This window comes from Sciurus vulgaris (genome assembly GCF_902686455.1).
Source record: "Sciurus vulgaris genome assembly, chromosome: 4".
Classification (NCBI taxonomy): Eukaryota; Metazoa; Chordata; class Mammalia; order Rodentia; family Sciuridae; genus Sciurus; species Sciurus vulgaris.
The window spans coordinates 137,694,870-137,719,090 of NC_136464.1; the positions used below are offsets into that span (position 1 = coordinate 137,694,870).

Sequence of the window (24,221 nt, forward strand, 5' to 3'; positions counted from 1 at the left end):
ACTATGATTTCACCACTATGGCAAGAATTCATAACATGTTACATATTAAAACATATCCTCTTGACACCCCTAATATTAGGCTATTTCTCAAAACCAGCAAAGTTTTGAGAATTCCCTTATAATAAACAAAATAATACAAAGTCTGATTTCCCATTTAATGAACAAAATACAACACATGCTAACTTGTTGGCAATAAGGCTATTTCAAACAATAGCAATTTACAGATGGTGTCCTAAAGCGAGTTAATCAATACTCTTTTCTCTGTAAATATGTTGGAGTAAGATCAAGCCATGCATTCATTTTGTTAAGCTCTGTGAATTCTCATCAGTTCTGGGAACTACCAATTTTACCTATATTGATATTTGGCTCTAACTTAAAATGAAAAATCAATATTTTAGAGAAAGTATGCCTTGCTCTTTAAATGTTCCTTAATAGACAAGACACCAAGAACTCTTACCTTCTTTCTGCTTCTCTTTCTCCCTCACTCCCATTCTCTCTCCTGTCCTGTCCAAAACAAAATGATAATTAACATCTGTTGAGGACTATTTAAAAATCACTCACTGAATGTTATCCAGTTCCTAAAGATCTGTCAATTATACCTGCCATTTGATTGTTGCTTTTCAATGCCATCTCTACATGGTAATATAGCTCCAGAGTTAAGGCTATGTGGAAATTGGTGACAGAAATTACAGGTTTCCCTGCAACCCCTGATTTTAAACTGGGCACAAGTCTGCCCAGAATAAAGCAATATTTCCCAGCCTACATTTTGTCAAATGGAATGTAAGCATAAGTCAAAAGTAAAAAAAAAAAAGAAAAGAAAACAACTCCAACTCCAGGATGTTTTTTAAGTGGACACGCTTTCCTTTTTCAAATCAATTCTTCTTCACACTCTCTCAAATGGTAATATGGCAGCTGGCTCAGAAGCAGCCATCTTGGATCACAAAGGAAAAGACATGCATTGCTGATGAGGCAAGAAGACACAAAGAAATCACCTCTCCAGTGACAATAGGAGCACTAGCCAAGTTTCTGGCTGCTTATCCCTGCCTTCATTTCTGTGAAAGAAAAATCAACCACTACATTAATTAAACCATTGTTATTTGGGAGTTGAACCCAAATTTATCCAAACATGGAAATGTAAAAGTACAGTGGATATTTTTTCTTTTGTTTGGATTTTATATCTCCACACCTGAATAATGGGTGATCTAAGAAAAGAATGCAAATCCCATTGCACTTGTTATCTGATTAAATGGATTCTTCCTGGTCACCTCTTCTGAATTCTAATATTTTAAAATATGTGTCTAAAATAATCAAAAGCAAAATATATATATATATATATATGCTTTTTTTTTTAAGAAGAAAGAAATCTTGTGATGCTAAACCTATATACTTATGTGTTTTAGGACCACATTGAAATGTCCTGGTTTTATTCAGCATCCTTTGCAACATGCAATTCATTAAGGGTATTCAGTTACAAATACCTATTACAATTCTAAGCAATTCTTAGGACACTTCTTCAAGAACTCTTGCCATCCTGAGTCACCTTTTCCTTGAATGTGCAAATAAAATAGCCACAGTCCTATCCAACCCAGAAGCAGCAGGAAGTCTGAGAAGTGAAGAGTCCTTAGATTCCTCTTGATCTAACACTCTCTAGTTTCTTGTTTCCATGGACTCCGGACTCTCCCTCATCTTGCTTTCTGAGCATCTTGCCAGCCCACTGGCTTCTCTTTCTTCCTTACTTTACTCTACACTGGGTACCAAAAAACTATTCTTTATCTTAAGAACATCACACACAAGCCTTGAGTTTCAAACTTCTGGTCTCATACCACCTAGAAATCTTTCGCTGCCCAGTCCATCTTTTGTATTCTGACTTCCCTTCTCTGCAAATTCTTCCTTACCTTTCTCCTCCTTTCCTCATCTTCCTGTCCCTAGGAAACCAACTCTTTCTCCAGCTCTCAAAAGACTCTCCAATTCCTATTACTTAGTTTGGGGTGAAAATTAGTGTGGTCTTCTTTGATGTACTGCAGAGTAGGAAGTGGGGAGCTCTTTTTTTCATATTAAAGTATCATTAAAATAAAGGCAAACAAATGCAGGCATAAGAAATACAGCCAATATCTTCAGTTATGATCAGGGATCAAAAGATAAGCAATATCAGGTTTTCTTAACTTTGGGCCAAGTGAGAGTTTAAATTGGGGAGTGTTTTTCCCTTAATGAGAAAACTCTCTTGTGAATGAAAGGGGTGACTGTAAGAGTTCTGTCCTCCTGTCCTTCAGTCACAACCCACACTGTGCCCATTGTCCTCTACAAACACCACCTAGGACTTCTAGGTGATTTCTAGGGCACTGTTCTTTCCAGCAAATCATGTTGTTTTCAAACCCCTTGACTGAAGTTTCTTTTTCTGAATCCATTTTGATCTCTTATATAAAAGGAATAGGTATTACGACCATCTTTAAACAATATGTATCTTGTGTAGATTAATGAGAAGCCTGTCTCATTCCTCTGAGTAAGAGCATGGCCAGACTGCATCTGCTTTTCATGAGTAAAGAGACTGTCTCATCATAATTTGTACCTCATAATTCTCCTACACAGAGCTGAAACTCTTTCTTACCCCCAAATCCCAAGATCAGATTTCTACAGAAGATACACTCCCAGAATTTTAGGAGTCATTTTAGGGTTTTTGTTTTTTAAATAATCATCTATTGGAAACCTTTTATAGAGCTAGTAAAAGATAATTAAGATCTGATTTCATACTGTAGAGGAGGAGTATAGTGGAAGAAATAATATAAGGGTATGATACGGAGCTATGTAAGTACAAAGAAGGGGTCTTCACCCTGGTCAGAGTTATCACATAAAGCTTCACAAGGCAGGTCATAGCTGAGCTGAATCTCCAAAGACAAAAGGAAGCTAACAAAAGTTAGCTAGAAAAATGAGGGATCAAAAGAAATTTTGTGTACAATGAACTAAATGAGCAAAGATATGGAGAAATCAAATCTCATGTGCAAGTACTTTCAAGCTGCTGTAGTAGTAACTGCTAAGTGACAGATGAGAGAATAAACTGCTCTCCACTTTTATATATATATATTTTTTACTTGTGTTTTATCCATCTTATCCAGTAACTTTATGAGAGTGAATTTTTTTTCTGAGTTTTGTTTTTTTTTTGTTTTTTGTTTTTGTACCTATAACAATTTTGGTCACATAGTAGGTACTTAATAAATACTTGTTGAATGACCAAATGACCTTAAATGTCACCAGAAGGGAAAGCGATACAGCATATGGATGAAGAAACATGTATACCGTAGCATTGTTCACAAGTGACAAAGTCATGGCTAAAATCCAAAGCCAATCCGTGGAAGAATAGATCAATAAAACATATATTTGCACGATTGTTTGCTTTGTAATGATCAAACTATGGTAACAAAAATCAATCTCCGCAATATGTCCCAAAACATTACATAAATCATGATAGCTTTTTTGAAATAAAATATATCTAAAATGGGAATATATATGTTTTAAGGAGACATATGATAGCAGTAAGACTGTTTTTAAAAGTAAATTCAAAATGATGGTTACTTCAGGGAACTAGCAGAAAGAAAACAAAGTGAATGGATCATAGTTTTAGATTCAGAATATTATCAAGGTCTTAAATTGTGCATTAGGTAGCATTTTAGAGTATTTATTATATTATTAAAAATAACAAATTATACATGCTTGATAATATCACATGTGTGTCATAAAACAAACACTAAACCAATTTTGTTCAACTATAGCCCAAAGAAGAACAGGAGGGGGAAAAGTGTGCTCCTGAACACTTTCCCTCTTCTGGTAGTGGGGACAGAGACAAAGAATATTTGTGTTCTGAAATCAAACTATCTGGGTTCCAGTTCCAAACATGTAGTTTCCCAGCTGTTTGATCTTGGACTGTTTTCTAAAGGCTTATTGCCTGAGTTTCCTAAACTATAAAATAGTATCAAAAATTAAGGGAAGTTTTGGTATGACATTAAATATTTGTGAGTGCATGTCCCTGGAAAAGAGCACTAAAGAAATGTGCTAGTAAGTCTAGGAAACAAATAAAGCCTGCCAGTAATATAGAAGCAGAAAATGGGAGACCCTATATAAATAGTTTCTACTTTATCTTCAAGGGGTATAAGAATCTCAGAAAAAAGTTTACATGGTTTACATGGGGAAATAACATGATCAGGTTTTCATTTTTGACAGGCACCTCCAACTACAATATTGAGAAGAGGGTTAATACTTTCAGCAGGGAAGCCAACTGGAATATTATTACAATAATCGTGATAAAAGATGATGAAAATCTATATAAGGTGTTGACAGTGGAGAAGGAACAATGGGACAGAAATAATAGAATAGTAAGAAAACAGAATCTTGGTGCACAGTTGTATATCAAATGAGGAGGGTGGAATGGTCCCAGGAGTTAGGATCATGGAGTGAGTGAATGTTGGCACAGAAATAGTAGAGATTTCTCAGTCCCAGCACAATTGACATCTTGGCCAAAATAAACTCTATAAGTACAGAAAGAAAGTATTTACTGGAAAGATAGTGCAGTGTTGGATGTGTTGGATATGTTGGCCTTGAGATACCTAAGGGGCATACAGAAAGAGCGTTCCAATAAAGAACTGGATGTTAAGAGTACAATTCTGAAGAAAAGTCAGAATTTCCAGAATAGATTTGGACTCTTACACTCTTCATACACTCTAAGCTGTAGGAGGCAATGAATTCACCTACATGAACTTTTATCATCCTTTTTTTTTTGTAATTTTGATTTATTGTACACAAATGGGGTACAACTGTTGTTTCTCTGGATGTACACAAAGTAGAGTCACACCATTTGCGTAATCATACATGTATGTAGGGCAATAATGTTTGTCTCATTCGATTTTTTTTCCCTTCCCCCACCCTATTCCCACCCCTCTTTTTCCCTCTATACAATCCATGCAACAGCACTCGCCAACGTATCCAACACTGTAACCACCAGATTTCCCAGTAAACATGCTCCTTCTAGGTAAATCACATGGAATAAGAAGGTAAAAGTGTGGAGGACATAAACCTGGAGAACACATCAATTTGAGGAGGAGCAGAAAATAAACAAGTAAATAGATCTTCTCCTGCATTCTCTAAGATCTCCACTAGAGTGTTACATTGTACTTGTGGTAACAAGCACTATCTGTTATTTCCAAATATGTACAATGAGAATGCTTCTAAAATTTTCACCAGGTACAATGGTGCTTCTGGAGAATTTTGATGGATGCCAAGAAGAGACTGTTGAAGAGCTTATTTCCATGGAGATGAAAAATAGATGGGTACCAAGGACATAGGTGGAAGGAGCATAGAAAAGAGGGTGTAGCTCTTCCAACAAGAATGAAGAAAAGGAACTGAGAATGGGTCTTGGCATTTTTCTAATAATTATTTGTCTTTTTGTTTAAAAATATATTAAAATCTTTAGCTTATTTAGTCTAACTTTCTTTCCTATTCTACCAATAAAATTAGACCCATATATTCCCCTATTAACTTCCAGGTTCAGGGAATGGAGAACAGTTTCTGCCTAATAGTCTCCGGGTATTTTGTAAAGTAGTAGGTTATTGGATGCAGACCCTTTTAATGATTAGAGTGCCCCTCAAGGGCTAGAAACTCAAAGTTTCTATGGTTCAGTTTCAAAGTTCATATGGTGCAGCTGAATGGGGCTGATTCCATTTAGAGAAAATAACCCCTAAATGTGATTTTCCCCCATTTTTATGTCAAGTTCTGCTGTTTCTAAAAACTACAAAAATATTTGGAAATTCTCCTCATATTTGAATCAAATATCCTCTCAGAGAAAATGGAAGATGGGAAGATATGCAATCTGGAATGTGAAAGATCAGAGGTTGACAAACCATAGCCCACAAGCCATATTCTCCTGTTTTTCTAGATCCTGTGGGCACACTTGAGCAGGCTGGCCACTGAGGCATATGAAGACCAAGTGAGGTGTCCACCCTGTGCCCCACACTCCACACTTAGCATCTGCCCCTCCAGCAGGCTGTTGAGCCTTTGTATAGGTCTCCTTGCCACCTGAATATTGAGGGCTTTGCTGTTAACATGAAGTGTTGGAATCAGTCCAGGAGTCAATTTTGAAAGTCCCACCTTTTTAAGCCAGATGTACTTTCTCCAGAGAATGCTTCTTAGGACCACAGCTCCTTCAAGGAACTGTGCATCTCAGGCAAACTTAGGGGAAATGACAGAAGTTTTCTCTCTTGTTATATAAGCATCCTCAATTTCACTTTTTAGCCCAAAAAAATCTACTACACTTACTATCTGGCACAGAAAAATTTGCTGATCTTTGGTATAGATCATTTCTTGGAAGTTGAGTAAGGGGAGGAGCCAAGAAAAAAAATGTCTTCTAAAGAAAATTACATCCATCTTTCTGGCTATGGAAAACATGTCCTTTTCTTCCCAGGTGAATTGAATTACTAAATGTAACCAACTGAACTTTGTCCTGGTTAAGGTAGATTAGAGTTTCTCATGTAAGGCATGATAGATATTTTACATTTGATAAATTCTGACAAATGCATTGAACAACATTTGGGGACTTTCCTGACCTCTATTGACAAATACAGGTAGCAAACCTTCTGCTTTTCCCCAATACAGTTATGGTGACCAAAAATTTCCCCAGATATTACCAACTCTCCCTTATGAAAAGGGGCAAAATCACTCCTAGCAGAAGACTAGTGGAATAATAAGGGTAATGAACTTCCCTAGATTTGACCCCTCCTATCTGATCAGTATTTTAGCTTCGTAAAAATTATTTCCTCACTCTGGGAAATTTTTTTAGCAGTATTCTTTCCTTAATCAGTACAAGAACTTTAATAACTGGAACATCTGTAACTGAATACTCATATTATGGTTTGCTTCTTAAATGTTCCCAAGAGGCTCAAGTGCTAAAGGCTTGGTGGCCAGTCTGTGGTGCTATTGGGAAGTGATAAAACCTGTAGGAGGTGGGACATAGTGAGAGCAGGTTAAGTCTTTGGAGAAGTGCCCTTGAAGGGGATATTGAAACCCAAACCTCCCTTTCTCTCTCTCTCTTTCTCTCACTCTCTTCCCCACCCCCTGCCCAGACGCCACATGCTCCCTGCCATGATGTTCTGCTTTGCCATAGGCTCCAAAGCCATGCAGTCAATCAATCAAGGACTGAAATCTCTGAACACATGAGCCAAAAAGAAACTTTCCTCCCATTAGGTTGATTTTCCCCAAGGATTTTGTCACATTAACAGAAAGTCAACAGACCTCCTCTGATGAGGTGTAAGGGGTGGGGGCAATAGGGCAGGGGTATAGGGAAGGAGGTCAAGAAGGTTAGAGGCTGAAGGCAGAGAGAAGGAAAAGAACCCAGCCAATAATGATGTTCACCCCTCCCTGCTATGCTGGAAACATGGAAACCAAGCAAGGAAGCAGAGCTAGCTGCTGAGGAGCTATTGTCAAAAACTCCAAAGGAGTTCAAAAGTTTGCCAGACACAAAGGACATAAACACACATTGAAGCAGGACCACAGAGCCAAGAAGTTGACAGTGAGCTTGGGACAATAATCATAAATAAGAAAACATTCAAGATAGTAGCTTTGAAAGAACTTATTGCCTATTTATTTATCAGTTGTCAATGACATTTGAACTGCCTAGCAAAGTTGGAAGGGCCAGAGAGTGCTAACATGCTGCTATGATCTTACTGGCACACAAGATAAAGGAAATCAAATTCTTCATTTAGATGTCACTTCATAAGACAGAAGACACAGTGATGCACTTGTGCTTAGATGAAGGCAACATTTGTTTCCTAAAGCTTCAGGTTTTCTGGCACTCACAGAAACAGGGCTTACTATGCCAAAATGTCCACACCAAGCTAAGATGGAACATGTATTGGAAAGGGTCCCAGAGTAGACGGGGCAAGAAAATCCACAAGCAATGAGGTTCTTCCTGTAGCTTTCTCCTTCACTACTCCAGCACACTCAACATCTAGTAGTCTCTTTTCTACTAGATGTAAATTTGTCCAGAAATTCCAAAGCTGCTTCCCCAAGCAGCAGACTATCCTCTGCAGGCTCTGGCTTTTTCAGTCACTGTAGCAACATCCTCAGCTCTCAGCTAGCAATGTACCAGATTACACATGTGTCTCTAAGTTTTTCTGTGTATTTTCAGTACTTTCTGTTCAGTCCCTCTTATTTTTATTAGAATGCCTTGTTCTCATATAATTCCCTACTGTGACTGGGACAGTTGTCTGCAACACTGCAGGCCCTCGATAAACGCTGACCACCTGCCTGATCACTCAGACAAGGACTCCCATCTCCGGCATATTAATGGCAAGACTTCTTCTGAGATGACATAGTTGTTGTGTTATATCTATGCTGGAGATTTTTTGAGTCTCTGTTGGTCTCTGCCTCATTATCTCTTTTTCTAAAGGCTTTATCAGTCATACACACAAGAATTCTATCCATGTCTTTCCCCTAGGAATGAGGACATGGACCAGAATAGCAAACTGAGAGTCAACTTAGAAAAGTGCATAGAACTTTTCCTAAGAGAGTCCAAGAATAAGGGGAAAAAATTCAATGAATTGGAGAGGAATAAATTTAAAAGAAAGAGAGCAGGAGACAAATAGCAGAACAATAGCACCTCTTATAATGGTATGCCCTTGAACGTTCTGGATGGATTGATTGGTACTCATCTTAATGACAGACCATAGTCTCCTTGTCTCCTCAAGAGCAATGGCTGTTGTTGTGTTCCATGTATCATAACTGTGGTACCTCTGCATGTACATATAATATACACCACCTCTGTATACACATTTAGTAAACAGCAACGACCATTCTATTTCCTTAATGTTTCCCTAGAATAACAGTGTTGGGAGATTTTGCATAGCAAGTTTATTCGATGAGGTAATTTTGAAGGTACCTTTTCCTCCCACCCAATAGCATTGTTTAGCTGTGTTCACACAGCATGTGCCCCACTTTGCTCCACCCCAAACCCTTTTCATCTTATCCCTCTTGTTTCTAGTCCCTTGACGAACTGGGAACACTGCTTAAATTGCAGGGTGAGGTAGAGAAGGAACTATAGCAGCAGCCAGACTGCTGTCCAAAATGTGCCTCCCTTCCAGTCCTGTAATCTTACCAGGAAGCAAGACAGCACCAGCCAGGACATCCTCTTTTTCCCCTCAAAGCAGAAAACTTTCATTAGTGGATACAGTTAGGGACAGAGAGGATGAAACACACTTGCTTGCTTCCCTGTGACTTTCCAGAAAGCATTCCAGAAGACTCCAGAAGGCAGCCCGAGGCCAGCAGCAGGGCCATGTCCAGTGCTGACCCAGGCAGATGTCTACTGGGATCTGGATGGGACTTGACAGCCAAATGGCTGTGTCAGTCAAAAGAGCATCTTAAAAGGAAAAGCAGGGAGAAGAACCCTGGGTCACTGTCTTTTCCAGTAAAAGCAATGACTGCAACAAACTAGCATGACCTACCAGACCAGGCCACTCACCAGGCTTCCTTTTGGCTTTTTTTATTCTGTTTGGGACCCATGAGTGACAGTTGCAAGGATGAAAAAAGAAAAAGACAAGTCATGACATCTGTTCTTTTTCTTCCTTCTGTAATATAAGCTTCAAATCCTGCAGAAAGGCCAGAAGTTATACTATGACTCTCTGTACTGTCTGCTGTTAATGAGGCCTCCAGTGACATTTCCCCACAAGATATCGAAACAGGTAACGATATTGGTTCTGAGAACGGGTCACACCTGGGGCATCCCTGATTATTTCCAGTGGCCGACCCCTGCCTTGGGAGGACCTTGGCCCTGGCAGGTACACTAATCATGGCAGTATGGCTGGGATAAAAGGCCCTAGGTTATTGGAGTGGTGGCCTGCAGAGCTTTGCGTCGATGCTCACCTCAGGGATTCTTCCAGTAAGCTGCCTGAGAAGTGAGAAGAGCTGACTTCTGGGAACCTTTCCAGTTTCTGCAGCATTTTGGCCACTTGCAGGGAAGAAAGTAACCCGGAGGTTTGTCTCACGCATTTGTTGACACTCAGTCATGCCACAGGTGGGCTACCCTGGCTTCATCTAGAATCTAAGCTGTGTGCAAAACAAAACAACCTTGTTACCAAGACTTATTTGTTTGGTTTCCTATGGCTGTCACCAGCTAAAAGTCTGCGAGAAGAATGTACTCAGAAAAATGCTTCCTAAGATGGCAATGTTCATGGCTGCCTACTGGGCAGGTTGATGTGTGTGGGTAGACAGCATGGACCTTTCATCTTTCTCTCCATCCTACAAAAGGTATCATCTCTACAAACTAACACATGCAGCTCTGTCCCAGCACAGAAGTTACCATCTGTGTTATCCACAAACTGGTTCTTTCATGCACTCTGTTTTACACTTACACTTTTTTTTCCCTCTAGCTCAGTATATCATTACATTCAGAGCAATTGCTACTTCCCTGACTATGATTGATCCCCACTTATTTCATCCTGCATGCAAAGTATTTGATTTCAAGTGTGGTTCATTCTGCTCGGTGAACTCATTATAAAGTCAAGCTGAACATCTCACAGATGTGAAGCACCTTGTCTTTGAGGTTCAGCAATCTAATTTGGAATCTCATTATAGACCTTCTACTTGTGGTAGGCACAGGGGCAACTACCTGGCTGGCGTGTTCCTGCCCATCTTCTATCCCATAAAGAAACTGTCATTTCAATACGAGCACACCACAATATTCCCCGTTTTGGAAAATAGCTTTATCTATCTCTCCACAAATGCCTGTTGGCACTGATGAGAGAGTGATACTTTATAGGCTATTTTGTTAAGGTCAGGTGCTGAAAGAGACAGCTCGCAGATGTTCACCTCCTGTCCATTTACTGGGCTTCTCTATGGATCTTGTGTTACATTTTCTACAGTTTTCGGTGTGGTTGCCATTTATTGGGAATTTCTATACCAAGAATCTTTGCTAGGCACCATACTGCAGTTTAACTCAGGGAGGGCTGGTTTCTGGTGTCTCTTTGGTGGATGAGGAGAGAATGGAGTTGAAATTGAAAGTTAGCTTTATTTGCAGAGAGATGCATTGATTCTGAAAGATTGATGCATTCATTTTTTTTCCACCTATTTGGTGCTTTCAAAATCAATGAGCATCTCAGGCTCAGTTCTGGCTGCTAATGAAGTTTTTATTTCTCCACTTTCTATTTTAAAACTTTGGTAAGGGAGAATATTTGCTTTTCCAATTGCAATTGCTTCCATTCCCCTGCAAAGCAAACTGACCCTTAAAGAGAACTGAAACTCTGTTTCTTTGCTATAGAAGGATAAATAAATTTTCTGAAATCACATGGAAAGAAAAATGAACTGATAGTATTATATAGACTAATGAAATAGGGATAGATTAATGTAGCTATGTCCAGCTGCACACACAGATTTTTATCTTGTTTTTAAATTCAGTAAATCACACGTCTGGGGTTTGATTTAGAAAAGGGATCCACAAACCACAGTCAGTGAACCAAATTCATCCCACTGCCCATTTTTGTAAATGACGTTTAGAGCAGAGTCACATCATTCATTTATGTCCATTGCTGCTTTAGAATTGCCAATGTAGAGTTAAATAGTTGTGAAAGACACCATATGGCTCTCAAACCTAAAACATTTATTATCTGACTCTGCTCAGGAAAAGTTTAGTGACGTTGATCTAGGAAGAGATATCTTATGTTTCTACTTAATTCATTTTTAACAAAGCTTGTGTTTTGAAAATAATTTTCAGCAGGATAACTGAGATGAGGATTATAATGAGCACAGAATAAGAATCTGACCCTGCTGAACTTTCAAGAAGGTTTTAAGAAGTTTCTTAAACCTCTTCTGTTTCTACCCAAGAGAGGTCTTTGAATGGAATGGTTAATTAATAGCAAAATCTGTTATAATTTATTCATATTTTCAATGATTCTTTTTGTACTTGGAAAGCTCCCTCTTCACTGGCTTTTGATTTCCACTTATGGACTGGGGAATTAATTATTTCATTTTATTTTATTGCATTATATTTGGGTCAAATGCTTTACTCAGGTAAGGTGGAATTAGGAATAAATGATAGTAAAGTTTTATAGCATTTCCATCCCATAAAATTGTCTCGTTGCCATATTTCTCCCCTTTAGGCCCTCCCATCTGACAGTTTCCCTTTGGTTATTGTGACCTTTTAGAAATTACTGACAGCTTCAGTGCTGGTAGACCGTAAGGAATGGCTCACATCACACACCACTATGTGGTTGAAGAGATGCCAACCATCCATGACTATTGCCTCCTGATGTCTATTCTCAGACCAAGAGTTACATTGTCATTCCAAAAGGTACAGTGAGGATATGGAGGACCACTGGGTAAGAGAGAGAGAGAGAGCGAGGATGGATGGATAGATAGATAGATAGATAGATAGATAGATAGATAGATAGATAGATAGATAGATAATGCAGAGTGACAGGGAAAAGATCAGGGTTAGAAATGAAAAAACTGGGCGTCATAGTTTGGATCTTGAATTTCCTCCAAAGACCCATGTGTTAAAGACTTGGTCCCTTGGGAAGTGGTGGAACATTTAAGAATTGGGGGGCCTATTAGGAGATCTTTAGATCACTGGGGATGAGTCTTTGAAGTGGCAGTGAGACTCCAGCCCTATTTTCTCTGTCTGCTTGCTGACCATGAGATGAGCACTTATGCTTTACCATGTGCTAACTGCCACAGCCCAGAAGCAATGGGGTCTATTGGTTGTAGACTGGAACCTTTAAGACTATGAGCCAAAACTGGGCACAGTGGTGCACACCTGTAATCCCAGGGGCTCGTGAGGCTGAGGCAGGAGTATCACAGGTTCAAAGTCAGATTAAGCAAGTTATAGAGGCCTTAAGCAACTTAGCAAGACCCTGTCTTAAAATTAAAAAAATGAAAAGGATTACAAATATGACTCAGTGATTATTTGCCTCTGGGTTCAAGTTCTCCCTCTACACTTCTCTCAGTCAGAAACCTCTTTGGAGACTCAGTCTCCTAAATATAATGATGTAGTGTAAGAATCTTACAGGGTGTTTTAAAGAGAAAATGTGATTTGTACTACTACACCTGAAGTACTTTTAAGTTATAAATGTATAATCATAAAGTTATTAATATTGTGACGGAACTAAAAATTAATCTTTATATGAACATTCATGACCTCTCCCATAGCCCAAGAAAAGGAATTCTGACTTTGCCTAGGCTAATCCCCTCCACCTTACAGCTGGGATTTTTTTGTTTTTTTGTTGTTGTTGTTGTTGTTGCTGTTGTTTTGGTACCAAGGATTGAACACAGAGGTGGTTCACCACTGAGTCACATCCTCAGTCTTTTTGATCTTTTATTTTGAGACAGGGTCTCACTAAGTTGCTTAGGGCCTCGCTAAGTTACTGAGTCTGGCTTTGAACTTGTGATCCTCCTGCCTTGGGCTACAGAACTTCAGGGATTATAGTATGTGCCACCATGACCCACCTCCCACTAGCTTTTGAACAGAAGGAAGTTTATGCAGCTAGATAGGACAGGTCAATGTGAATTTGAAGGAACACAGTAGATCTGGACAGGAGAAAGGACTCTGGGTTCAGAAATTGAAATCTGGGAGCTGCAGAGAATTCTCCAGAGCAACTTCAAGTGTGTGGTGGAAACGGAAAAGTGAGGGTTTTCATAAGTGCTGCTCAGTGATATATCTGACTATCCTTCGGAAGATGAGCAATGAATTAAAGATATATTTCAAAATTCATTGGCTGCTGGAATTTGTTCCTTTTAACTGGAAAATACCAATGATACTGAATAGTATAGTTCATCCAGCTTTTAAGAGCGTCCTATGCATTATCATTATTTATGGGTCCCTGTTTTTTCTTATAGTATTACTCTTAGGCCTAATTTTATGCAAATGTATGATTTTTTAGGTGCTTTATAGATATACAGAAAATGTTTTCTCCTTTAAAAAGCTCCTCCTCGAAATCAGAGACGATTTGTCAAAATTTCTATTTGTCAGGCAATGTCAGCACACGGTTTCTAGTGAGTGAGTCAATGTTAGAATATTAGTTCAGCAATTTTCAAATTGGGATGTGCTGAGTGTATAGCTTAGTCAATGTATTGTTTTCTTTAAAAAAAAAATGAAAGGAAATATAATACATATCCTCTTGTCCTTTGGTGATACGAAAATGACAGAGCCAGAAAGCTCACAGAGGATGAAAATTTTCAAGGACACAAATTTTTAAAAAAAGATTAAAAATGCTGCTTGTCAGTAATTAGGAAAGACTCTAGCATTGAGATAACATAAAACAACAACAACAATGGAAGGAATTGAGACAAAAGTTAAAATTTAATGGAGGAAAAAAGAGTATGAGAACCGCCTATGTGCAAAACATTTATTTTACATACATTATTCCACTTAACCCATTCAATGTCCTCTAGAGAAGGTATAATGATCTTAACAGAATGGAAACAAGGCTGAGATTTGGCAGCCTGCTTTTGATTTCTCATCTAGTAAGGGGAAGAGGAAAGATTTGCCCCCACAAGCTTTAGTTCCAAAACCTTCATTCTATCAAGCTGTCTTCCACTCCAGGGTGAATGACAGTGCTAAGCCAACTGGTCTGCAGGTGAGGAAGTGCACTGTCAAACTGGAAGTGCACCAGCTTCATCGAGGAGATTCTGAGGAGCTTAGTGACTTCCCCAGGGTCACATAATTAATTAGCAGATATCCTAGGTTGCTCATCTCCTGAATCACATTCACACTTCTTTCTCATATTGCAGGGGGGAAAAATAGGCCAATAGGAGTATCAGAAAAGGCTTGTTGGCTTCCACTAATAGTTTTACTTCTTACTCTGTTTCTATCAGTATCTTTTGGTTATCTTGCCATTTTCCCCCATTTTCAGTATCAAACAAATATACTCCAAATTCTAGTTTTGGTACATTATTCTTTTAATGGTTTCTAAAGAGAATCTAGCTGTATTAGTTTCCTAAGCTGTTATAAGAAACACCACAAATTTGGTGACTTAAAAAAAAAAGATAAACTTTTTCTCACAGTTCTAGAGACTAGAAGTACAAAACTGAAATCAAGGTGTTAAGTTGTTTTGGTTGATTCCCTATAGATGTTCTGAGGGAGAATCTATTCTATGTTTTTCTCTTGTTTTCTGGTGTCTCTGACTAGTTCTTGGTGTTCCTTGGCCCAAAGCTACATCTTTATGGGTGACCTCTGTTTGTTTGTCTTCTTCTATTTTATTTGTGTAAGGAAACTTGACCTTGACTTCAGAGCTCAACCTAAATTCAGGAGGATCTCACCTCAAGGTCTTTTACTTGATTACATTTGCCAAGATTATTTCCAAATAAAGTTACATTCAAAGATACCAGGTTAGGATTAGGCATGCATTTAGGGGAACCCAGCTCACACAGTACTCCTAGAAAGACATCATGACTCATGAGGAGCTTCAACCCTGAACACTCTGAACCACTCTTAAACATAAGGAGAGTCCTCATCCTCACCTCTCAGGGTCACGAACCTATGTGCCTCCATTTAGGCTTTCAAGAATTCATGATTTCAAACTTGACCATGGTGGAATGGGAAGAGGCAAAGACTGTGGTCTGAGTCCCAGTGGCTTTACTACTGACCTTGGGTACATTGTCCTTATGCATTTGTTTTCTCATTTATGCAATGAGACACTAGTAACATCCACATTTGATTGTGATGATCACTTGAAAAAGTGCTTTGTAAATTATACAAAAGTATTTTTTATTATTAACTCATTCAATCCCAGTAAATAATTCTCTTTCTTTTTCTATTTGACTTATTTTTTCCTTCTGTTCTTTAAGGATCAGCATTATTCCCAGAATATTTTATGAAGTCGTTGGTGTCGATCAGACCCTTGGCACAATCTAAAATTGTTTTCTGTATTGTGTATTTATGCTGAAATGATTACATGCAGGTGTATATAGGACAGTAGAGGTGATATTAACAACAGTTAATTTGTGAAATCAAATATTTCATAAATAGGAGATATATCTAAATATTTCACTACATTCATGACTCACAATATGGCTGATGCCAATAGCAGATAAATAAGGAAAAAGTAGGGAAAAGTTAAATGTCTTTGGCAAATATCATATAAACGTGTCCTTCTGAAAGCATTTTCAAGAAAATGAATAATATAATTCAAAAAATATAAATAGATGATCATACTGGACTGCAATGAGAGCAGATGTTTTAAGTTTTGTAAAAATCTTACCCCATCTGGTAAACAGTAAAAATGTCTCAACAACAACCCACAGATGAAATGTTGCCAATAAAGTGGATATAGTGGGCTTGGGTAAAAATCAATTTTACTGAATTACTACATAAAATGCTTAAAGGCTACTAATATGCATCTAATAATTTCACCTCTTTCAGTGATCATCACCACAAAATTTATTTTCAAAAGTTTTAGAAGGTTCAGCAAACCGATTTCATGATAAATTTCACCACCAATCATACTTGTTAAATTAAACGGTGCATTTTCTCCCAGAGGACCTTGAACCTAGAAACTCATCCTGGAGTTGTTATCTGTTTAAGTTAATTGAAACATTTACTCCATCTCCAATCTAATCAGGATGTGTACCAATAAGATAGAATAAAATTAGAGACGGACTAGACTCCCACTGTTGCAGATCCTGTTCTATTTGTGATGAGTAGGTGGATCTATCATGAACATTTGGTTTATGTCAGTTTGCCTTATAGTTAGGTTTCATTGTGTGAACTATTTTCAGTATTCTTAGCTACAAATAGGTGGCTACCAATATAAGCTTGCTGCATTATTACTAAAAGTAATAGAATTGAATCTCTTTAAGCATAAAGTCTGTTCTTTTGACTCTCCTTCATTTAGGTCCAAAAGTTGTTTTTCCTATCACATTTCTGTCCACTCCTTTTAACTACTTTATGGAAATCCAGTGCCACTCCACTTATTTATTATTAGTGGAAGAAAGACCAGCAAAGTTCTCTCAGCCTACAAAGAAATCTGAAAATGTTAAATTACTTCCAGGTATGAGCAGACTCCTGCTTAGGACAATAAAAGAATCTTTTGCACTTATGAGGGGTAACGCTGGATGAAGCAAGAAACAAAAGGGAGGAGATTTTAATTACAAGGACAAGTTATTGTTCTATTGTGTTAAAAAAAAAAAAAAACTATGTTCTATGAATTCAGTAAAAAATTCACTCACCTAAACTCATTTGGCCCCATTCTCCATTGTTCATTTACACATGAAGATGGCTTGGAAAAACCTGTTTCATAAATTAGTAGAATTGAGACAATTAAAACTAAGTGGACAAGATAACCAACATGAAAGTATTCTTCTGGTTGTTAATGGTTTTCTAGTTTTATTCAATGAGTCCTCGAACTCTGCAAATATTTCACATGAAGAAAGAGCATAAAGAATCAACTACAGTAAATAAGCCTTAGTCTTTTGAAGACAGAGTTTAATTCAACAAATACCTAGATTACCTTTGAAAAACCTAAATCACACAATAGCTTCTCCAACAGCTTCCCACTACAGTTAAAATAGAGTTCCAGCTCCTTGTCCTGATCATCTGACTCCTGCCTATCTGTCCAACTCCAACTCCTGCCTTTCCTCTCCTTCCCACAAAATGACTTTGACCTTGCAAACACCAAGCTTTATCCTTCCTCAAGATATTGTTAATCTTACTTTCTAGAATGCTCCATTGGGTCTGCCCCACTGGCCACTTCTTATTCCCCTAGTCAACTCTACAAAGACACCTGCTCCTAAACCTTATTTACTGAAATGACCTCTCTCCTAGGGACTCTGTTATCTCAGAACCTTTTGTTTGACTTACCATGTGTATCTATTTGTTATTATTTTGTCTGTCTATGCTTCCTATTTATTTTTATCTCCTACCAGAATATAAACTCCATGAGAACAGAGATTATGAATTTCTTCTCTCTATTGCCCTTGTACCTATTAGGATGATTCAATAAAAGTTCTTTGGGTGTTCTAGTTTCTGAAAAATGCATAGTAAATGAAGATGGTGCATTGAGTCTGAAGAGGAGCAGGTATAGAGAAACACAACCAGAATGCAGAAAGGAATGAGAAAATGTTAAAACCAGAAAATAGAAGCAAAAATCTCTGGGAAGAGAAAATAAATGGCAATGATCTGAATCAGGCTATGAAAAAGATGGCATTTGACTTGGGTCATTAAGTGTGATAAGAGTATCAGGAACAGAGGCAAAAAGAGGTAAATGGAAGAGAGTCTGCAGCTGATGGAACACTGGGGACGGATACAGACTGGGCATGTGTGGAGAATAGGTAGGGTGTGCAGGGCAGAGACCATGAGGGCTTTGCATGAGACCAAGCTTTGAGGTCACTCAGGAAACCATCACCCGAAGTCATCCATCTGGAAGTGTGTGCTCTAGGTGAGCCAGAGCACAGGGAAGTCAACAGAAGGCTTCACCTCACTGGCAGAGTGTGCTTTGGTACCTTGATGAAACCCTTTCCTCATCTCTTAATCTCTGCTTGCTTCAGCAGCTCGGGCTCTTGATTGAATAAGCCCTCCAGAGATAACGCGTCTATCAACCATGCCTCAAAAATGAGATCTAACATCTCTCCCTCTCTTTAAGTGCATTTCATTACAAGCAGTTACCCACCCCCTTTCAATTCTCAAAGGCTCTGGAGAATGATAAAGGAAGAGAAGTAAGGACTCAGGTATTTGAGGTTTATGTTTTTAAGTCATGTTTTTAAACCCATGTCTAGCTTTATCAAGAAAAGGAATCAGGCAATTTTTCGCAGGATGAAGATAATGGCTTATGCCTGTGGCAGCAAAAGGATCTCCAGTGCTCTCTCTCTTTTTCTGGTTTTAGTGCCGACCACAGCAGCACGAAGCCCAGTTAGACAAAGGGTGATACTGTCAGCAGACTGTTCCAACAAGATAAAAGCCCGGTTGAGAATAAGTCTTCATGCCCGAGGCACGTTCGGTTTTCTTTAGGAGAACAGGAAGCCCATCCCTCAGGGTTCTGGAAAGCGAGTTGCGAGTTGACGTAATGGAGAGAGATTTTAAGTCATCAAAACTAACAACAAAAAATCCCTTGAGGAAGACTTATGATCCTCCCAGATTCCTTTTGAAATCTGCTAGTAGTTTAGCTCTTTACTGTTATATAATTTTTAACATGGAGAGTTTGGATTACCCGTCTTTTCCTGCTGCCCCAAATGACATAAATTCTATGAGATGATCACAGCATGTCTGAACAACACTGGTGAAGTGGAGCACTCTTAGGTGAGAAGATGGTAAAAAGTTGATCGAGTCAGAGTGGCAGGGCTGACCCTTACTGAAATGAGCTGGGCTTACCTGCCGTCAACCCCACACACGCAGGTGCACACACACGCACACACACGTCAAATACATAATAACATCTGCAATGATTACATGGGGCTTTTTTGTAGCCAGGTCTCTCAACCACTTAAATATTAAAATATGCTGACCAATCTAGAATTCTGGGGGTGGAGGATTCTTCAAGGAAATTCTCAAGACTCTCAGGGTCAAAGACTTGCTTCCCCTTTGAGCTCATAGAATCTCTGAACTCCAGGTTAAAAGAACATGGATCATAAATATGAAGGATTTTCTGGTTTTGTACAGTAATCTCCCCCCAAAAGCAGTAAGTTTGTGTATTCTTTACAAGTCCATAGTTATTACATAGTAAATAGTAGACACTCAATAAATATTAGATAGAATAGTATAAGAAGAAAAATTGATATCTTAGAACAGCAGTGGTTTTGTCAAGACTCCAAATTATATCAATATGCTGGGTATTTTTAGAAATGCAGAGGAAATACACTAAAATTGTAGTTTGAGCATATTCCCCCGTACTTGAAAACTTTCAACAGCTGAGAACTGCATTTTGCATAAATTCTCATATCTTCCCATGACTGTGGAGTCTTTTGGTCCATCTCACATTGCCCGAGCCTTTTCCCCTGCAAGGTCTGCATGCTTAAGTACATCTCCAGTGCTTAGAACACAACTCAGTATTCTCATGACTTTTCCCCACCCCTATATTCTCGTGACTCTTATTTCATGTCTCAGCAAAATGGAGACATCTAGATCAAGACTTTCCCTTATTGCCTAAATTACGACAAACGCTGTTTGTTCAATTATTTCATTGTTTTATAATCTTGCTGGTTTCCTCCATGAACCTTAAATACAACTTGCCTGGATTTACGTCTTCAGCCCTTACTATGCGTGTATTTCCTGTCTACCACGTCTGAATGCTCCATAGACACAGCACCCCATTCTGTCCTGCTCACCATTAAATTCCCAGCAACTAGGAATGTAGCTGCCTAGGGAAAGTCTGCTGATTTCAGCATGGAAGACTAGGTACCAGGTAACTAGAATACTACCATTTCCTCCTAAAACTCCATCTTCAAGTAAAATTATTTTAAAGCATCTCCTGATCCGTGTTTTTCACACTGTTCTTGGAGCAGTGAGTCATTAACAACTCTAGTCTGAGGGTCAAGTGACTGGCACTTGGACGGTTGAGCCATTTAAGTACAACCCATTTGTTAAGTCATTCTGGTGAGTATAAAATTGCATACTTAAAGGGAACACTCCCTTCTGGAAATCTGGCTCATTAGTAATATGGAGGTGTAATGGAGTGTGATCAGAGCATCAGCGCTTCCCTCAGAGCCAGTGGTTCCTGGGACCCTTGTCTAATAACCAGTCCTGACTTGCTAGCACCAATGCCTCCTACACCCACGTACCTTGGGTCCTGAGAAACCCTGCCTGAGGGCAACAGCCACACGCCCTACTCTTGACCTGCCTCATTTCACAGACTCACAGATCATTTTTCCAACTTCTGAAGCACACTGTTGCTTATTTAAATAATAAAGAGCAATCTAAGTATTAAACACATAAATGTTCAGAGCTAGATGCATGCTCTTAGCTGTCAAAAAAAAAAATCTCTTTATTATTAATAGCTCTCCCCCCACCCTACCCTCTACATTCATGTCTCAGTTTTGTGTAAGTTGATAAATTTGGTTAGGGTTCATTTTCACTTCTTGACAGTTGCTTTGCTTGTTTAAAATTCTCAGAAGCACATACCGTATGGAGATGAAATGCACAAAGTCCCTAGGAAATTTAACTGGAAAGGCAATGGCTATGTCTGTCAGTTTTTATCAGAAATCTCCGTTCTTCTTCTTAGCTCTGCATGTCTTGCTTTGAGAAGTGCACAAAAGGTCAGCTGAAATTCAAGTCTCATCAAGTTACCCCTAATCGTAAAGAAGGCACACTTTAGATTTTGAACAACTAACAAGTGTTTTGGCACTTCTCGTGTTGCTAGGGAGGCAGGTCATGTTTGTTGACAGTATAATAACCACATAAAGCTACTTCAGTTGTCCAATTGAAACTTTACCGAATTGATGGGTTTTGAGTATACTTATGCTCTCAGAAAAGTTTGACATTGCTAAAATCTGAAATAAAGAGTTAGTATAATTACAACCCTGAAAGGGCATCCATGCAGGATTTTCAACACTATTAGCAGCATCAACAGAGAAGCAATGCTAAACATCCAACCTCTAGTTAGAGGGAAAGACGTGTACATTAAAAATTAAAAGACAAAGCAAGGCAAGAACTTAAAAGAACATGAATGTACATACTTCCCATTCCTTAAACTTTGCAGTGGTATCCTACTGCATCTAGAAGAAAATCGTAGCTCATTACCAGGACTTAAACAAATCCATGTGATCATTCAACCATTTCTGCATCCCATTGCCCCCCCCCCCCGCCTCTTTTCTCACCCGCTCCATGCCAAGCTTATCTCTGCCCCAGGGCCCTTGCATTAGCTGTGCTGACTGAAAGTTCATTAGCTCAGATGGTAGAGAACATCTCAGCTGCCAGTACACCCCCTTTTCTCATCACCCCACCCCTGCTTTGTTTCCTTCATAGTGTTTACAATAATCTGAAATTATTCCACTTACTATTTTGTTTACTTGTTTATTATTTGTCTTTCTACTCTAGAATGTAAGTTCCATGAGGGAAGGGACTTTGTATATTTCACTTCCTATTATATACAGTCTTATCTCTCAAGATCCATGGAGGTTTGGTTACAGGACCCATGTGGATACCAAAATCCACAAATACTCAAGTCCTTTAAGATGGTACAGTATTTGCATATAACTTATTCACATCCTTCCGTCTACTTTAATACCTACTACAATGCAAAGGTTGTATGAATCAATGTTATACTGTATTATTTAGGGAATAATGACAAGAAAAAATCTGTACACATTTAATACAGATCCAAGTTTTGAACACAGTATTTTTTTAAACCAGGGTCTCACTACATTGTTCAGGCTAGTCTTGTACTCCTAGATTTAAGTGATCCTCTTGCCTTAGTCACACTAGTAGCTGGGACTACAGATGCATGTCACTGCACTCTGCTCAAATGCAGTATTTTTTGGTCTGTAGTTGGTTGAATCTGCAGATACAGAACCCATTGATCAGAGGGATAATCATATAGAGAATCTACATCAGCCACAATATGTGTTTCGTAGATTTGCATTGAAAAGAGAAATTCATATGTATAAAATATTAATAATAGTGGCAAATACCTTAAGACTTCTGATATTAAGACATTAAAGAGTGCTTTGAGGAAAGCACTAGACAGGTACCTGGAGAATGTCTGCTGATTTAAAAATGGGTGGAATCGATACAAGGACTAGAGTAGTTCAGGGAGAAGGAGCTAAAGAAAACCCACCAGAAAAGCACCCCTATGTAGGTGGCTGCAAAGAAAGGGTGACTTCGAGCAGAGGAGGCTGAGAGGAAGGAGTTTATTGAAACAAATATGAAGGAAGAAGCCTTGTATGTAGTATATTGGGATCATAAAAATCAAGTAGAAATTATAGGACCAGGTTCAAGTAGGAAAAGGATAGGAAATGAGATCAGAGCCTCCACTGCAAAAGGCAGTGAATGCAAGGTAAAGAGAGAGAGAGAGGGAGGGAGGGAGGGAGGGAGGGAGAGAGAGAGGGGAGAGAGGAGGGAGAGGGAGAGAGAGAGAGGGGGGGGGGGAGAGAGAGAGAGAGGGGGGGAGGAGAGAGAGAGAGAGGGAGGAGAGAGAGAGAGAAATAGCATGCATCATTGAGATAATAAAATTACAGATGAGCAAGGATACGGTCAACACAATTATCAGAAGGTCTGCCTGTAGGTAAGGAAGTGGTATCCAAAGGTGTATGATCATAGGGGTGGTATAGGAAGCTTCTAGAGCACTGTCAACCTTCTGTCTGCTCATTGACCAGGCTGTGTTTATATTATATATAAATATACATATATATTTATAAATTATATATTTATATGTGTGTATATATATATACACACACACACACACACACACACACACACACACACACACACATATATAATGCAGTCTTTCAGAATAAAATATAAGTTTTTTAAAGAGTTTGGGAAGGTCAGCACTGGAATCAGATTTCTTGGGCCACTGATAAAAGTTTGTATTCTGCAGCATAGGACTCAGTCCTTCCGAGCCTCAGCTTTCCTCTTGGTAAAAATGGAGATAAAGTGCTATCAACTTCATGGGTTTTCACCCATGAAATGAATGTGATACAGGTAAATCATCTAGTAGAGTACCTGGCAGAGAGTTAACAGACATTATTGGTATCTATTCATACTGTTAATTCCATGAGATTTTGTATCCCAATTTGCATTTATTTGAACATATTCACTATGTTGTTCATCCATAAAGCAAAGAAAATGTCATGTTACTACTGATAATGCACTGAAAACTAAGGATATCCAGTTAACAAAACTCCATTCCAGTGATCTGCATCATAGATGCTCTCCCTGTGTATCCCCAATGTACAGCAGAACCTCCAGTGATGGAAGGTTTGGAGACTCGTGTGTGCAGGCCTTTAAGATGCACTGTTTTTTCTAAAATGAATTACTACAGAACTACTGATATTAATCTCAATCTCAGTCATAGGAACGATAGGATTTATATGCCAAATATATTATTAAGAGTTTGCTTTCATATCCATTCCATGAAAAATCATATCAAGTTATACAGATATACCCATAATGCTCCTTTTAGCAATAAGCAACTTTTTAAATTAAATAAAATACTTCGAACCATTATGATCTGATAGAATACATGGTAGTGTCTCTATCTTCTTGTATTTGCTAACATTAGCTTTGTGGCATAATATATGGTCTATTTTAGAGAAGGATCCATGTG

General features: G+C 38.6%; 1 long non-coding RNA gene across 1 annotated transcript in view; it reads right to left on the bottom strand.

Annotated features, from left to right (window-relative positions):
- LOC306659140 overlaps positions 1-24,221 on the bottom strand; it is a 56,347-nt gene that overhangs the window by 28,490 nt on the left and 3,636 nt on the right. The window contains exon 2 of the long non-coding RNA XR_013763226.1: positions 458-504. This is a non-coding gene — a long non-coding RNA (uncharacterized lncRNA). The remainder of the gene's footprint in view (positions 1-457; positions 505-24,221) is intronic.